The sequence below is a fragment of the Sinocyclocheilus anshuiensis genome, unplaced genomic scaffold (genome assembly GCF_001515605.1).
Source record: "Sinocyclocheilus anshuiensis isolate Anshui unplaced genomic scaffold, SAMN03320099.WGS_v1.1 scaffold1523, whole genome shotgun sequence".
In the NCBI taxonomy this organism is placed as follows: domain Eukaryota; kingdom Metazoa; phylum Chordata; class Actinopteri; order Cypriniformes; family Cyprinidae; genus Sinocyclocheilus; species Sinocyclocheilus anshuiensis.
In genome coordinates this window covers 59,153-62,983 of record NW_015552644.1, presented here as the reverse complement: position 1 = coordinate 62,983, position 3,831 = coordinate 59,153, and the positions used below count along the sequence as shown (strand labels likewise).

At 34.0% G+C, this 3,831-nt stretch overlaps 1 pseudogene; it reads right to left on the bottom strand.

Moving 5' to 3' along the window:
• The window catches only part of LOC107666957 (tripartite motif-containing protein 35-like), an 18,370-nt pseudogene extending 18,117 nt beyond the window's left edge, over positions 1–253 (bottom strand).
• Positions 254–3,831: the final 3,578 nt, after the last annotated feature.

The following is a 3,831-nucleotide window of genomic DNA, read 5'->3' as shown; positions in this document are numbered from 1 at the left end:
ACTCCCCAGATGAATGTCTCTCATTTCTCTGTTTCAGAAACGACTCGCACAAGTTTTTTAATGCAAGATTATATGGAGGTTCAGCATGAGAAGATAGTCTCCTGCAGACAGGGCACTCCTGAGTTTCCCTGGTTTTCCAGAACTGTTGAAGACACTCTTTACAGAAACTGTGACTACACGATCAAATAACAGGAGCCTTGAAGATTTCACAGCATACAGGACAAGAAAGCTCTTCTGCAGATAGTGAATCCATTTTCACTGTTTGAGCTCCAGTAGTTTAAACTTCAACTTTTTGAATAATGGTTAAAAAAAATGCATAATCACGTGCACGAGCACCCTATTTACGAATGATTGGAATTCATTAACATACTTTTAGTAGTTAGTAATTATTAATACTTTTAGACCTCACAGCAGTGTTTTATACAGTTAATCATTCCATTCTCATGTCTCGTCTAGAGCACTATGTGGGCCTACGGGGTAATGTTCTGGAATTGTTTGCATCTTGCTTGCATAACAGATGTTGTGCAGTTTATTGCACAACACACTTCATCTGTAGCCAAGCTTACCTGTGGAGTCCCACAAGGTTGTATTCTTGCTCCCATTTTATTTTCTCTTTATATGCTTCTGTTGGGGAATATTTTTAGGAAACATGGAATTTCCTTCCATTGCCTTGCAGATGATATTCAAATCTACTTACCATTAAAAAAGAGATATAAATGATTTTGAGGTCTTGGCAGCCTGTTTGAAAGACTTAACAAATTGGATGTCTACAAATTTCTTGCATCTTAATGAATCGAAAACTGAAATCATTGTGTTTGGTCCAGCATCCTCCTCAGTCCCTTTAAAAGCAAAGTTCTCTCAATTTAAGTTTGATTTGAAAATACATGTTAAAAATCTGGGCTATATTATAGATAGTCACCTTAAAATGGATAAGGAAGTTAATTCAATTGTTAGGTCTTGCTCTTTCCATCTTCGTCAAATCTCAAAAATCAAGTAATTTCTTAATTTTTTTGTACACAAAAAAGAATATTCATGCTTTAATTTAATCACGGCTGGACTATTGTAAATCACGTTATCTTGATCTTAGTCATTCTGTCCTTTCTTGTTTGCAGTTAGTACAGAACTCTGCTGCGAGTTTATTGACGCACACACGTAAGTGGGAGCACATTACGCCAGTACTTGTCTCCCTCCATTGGCTGCCGTGCAGACAGGGCACTCCTGAGTTTCCCTGGTTTTCCAGAACTGTTGAAGACACTCTTTACAGAAACTGTGACTACACGATCAAATAACAGGAGCCTTGAAGATTTCACAGCATACAGGACAAGAAAGCTCTTCTGCAGATAGTGAATCCATTTTCACTGTTTGAGCTCCAGTAGTTTAAACTTCAACTTTTTGAATAATGGTTAAAAAAAATGCATAATCACAAAAATCATGCTGTCTGTTCAGATACAAACGGCTCAAAAAAAAAAATCCTTCTTCAAAGTTTTTCTCTTCATTCTCCACTGATTACTGATTCTTTTGTGGTTTTATTAGTAAAGAAGAGAGAGGAGAAATAAGACAGTCACTTCCTGGTAAGTGATGTAAGAGGGTGGAGCTTCAGCATCTTCATCATCTTGTCTCATGTTTAACTCTTTGTTTGTCTTATCAGATGCTGGGTGGTGATTTAATATTAATGTTTTTAATTTTATTAGTATTGATATTATTATCTGTTATCGGACATCTGATCTTAAAATCTGATCGAGATCAACACTATTGTACAAGGGATGGTCTGGAGCTTCGGTTCTGTGTGAATACACACAAGTTAACGACAGAACCAGAGCATTTTTTCACATCCACTTCCTTCTGATTTACACATTAAAACAAAAGAAACAAGATAGCACAAAAGCAGAAACATGTGTTTGACATTTACTCTTTGTACTTGAAGGACATACAGGCAGGTCACATTTATTAAAACAGAAGTGGGATATTGATGTTATAGATTTAAATGCAAAATGTGAGGCACTAACAATACAATAGGTAGTGATCACTATCTAATCACATGTAAAATAGGTATGGATTTACCAAAAAACAGATGAAAAGATGAAAAAAAAAAGGTAAAACCACACATTGGGAGGCATTACATAAGTATGTAAGTGATATAAAATTGCAGGAATAAATATTCAAATGAAGAAATTAATATGAATGAACAAACACAAATAAAGTAGAAAGGATAATAAACAAAATCGTGAAGAAATGGTCTTCTGATAACATTCTTGAATTGAGAAGAACTAAGGGAGGAGCCAATCAAAAATCTGGTAAAGACGAGATAGCCTATGCCATTACCATACTATGATTAAAAACCTGTCTGATGCATCTGTGAATATTATATGGCATCTATATAATAAAGTATGGAGGACAGGAAAATTCCTAGCTTCATGAAATTACTGAGCTAATTGAGAAAGCAGGTAAAGACAGACCAAAATTATGCGAGTACATGTCTTTCTGTGGAAGACAGGAGAAAGCGTGTGCAGATCAGAGGCACGCAGTAATAAAAGATATAAACAAACCCAGGTGTTTCTGACATGCTTTTCACATATGCTTAACCTTGGCTTAATATTTTAGCTATAAAATTGGATATATCTGATCATTATAGTGCAATTTGACTGCTCTAATTTCTACACTTTATTAAAAGCTTATTTTGGGCATGAATTTCTGCAAAATAGAGTTTGTTTATGAAAGATTGCATAGTTCAGCATTAGAATAATGTCTCTATTGGTCATCACAGTAACATCTGCATTGTTTTAATTAGTTTACCTGCAGGAACATTCTGGGAAGGTTATCTGAACCTAGAGGGAACGTTCCTAGAACAGTCTTATTTGGTTCCCAAAAACAAAATAACCAAATGGGAACCATATGGGAATGTTAGGGGAAGGTTCAGTGCTTTTTGGTATTAAATCGTGAATTATTGGCATTGTTGGTTCATTTGACAGAAATACAGGACATAAATAGGTAGGCTAATAACTGCAGAAATATTTGCAGGGAAAATGTTTCAGATTGCTTCATGATACGCACATGCATGTAATGAGTAATCGATGAGTAATCAACACAAATTCACACATAATCCACAAACCAGAATAATCAGAATAGATTTTTCTTCCTCATTCTGTTATATTTCAAAACGAACATATTTGTATAAAATCCTTGATGGCTTAATGCATAAGTGCTTGTAGTAGCCTACATAAACTAACCATAAAATTGCCATTTTGGAAAATACAGGAAAAACTATTATTGAATACAATATTTTGATTCAAGGCTGGTGTTATTCAAACATGCTCATTATTCATCGCTGTCAATAGGCCTTTTATTGCTATAATAAAATTCCTTCAATTAAGAACATAGTCCTGTATATAATTTATATAGTGTAATTCAGACTTATCAAATAAATTGTGATATTGTTTATTATTGTTGACTGTCATCTAATGAAGCCATTGACGTTTTCAGTCAGTTGCTCAATTTCACCACTAGATTTCAGTAAAGCCGCACTGAAGTGAGAACTGATTTTACATGAGCAAGTGAAGGATTTCTATTACATACATTCATTGATTTCTATTACATACATTCATTAATTTACTTTAGCTTCATTTGGAACTATTTAAATTGATCTGAATAATGACACTATATTGTCATGTGTAGATCTGCAAATAGAATGTATTTGTTCATAACTGAAGAATTTGCAGTGTTTGGATCCAGAATCACAGGAGCCGATGAGACAAAATCAACAGATTCTGAACAACACACACATATATATATATATATATATATATATATATATATATATATAAAAAACACACT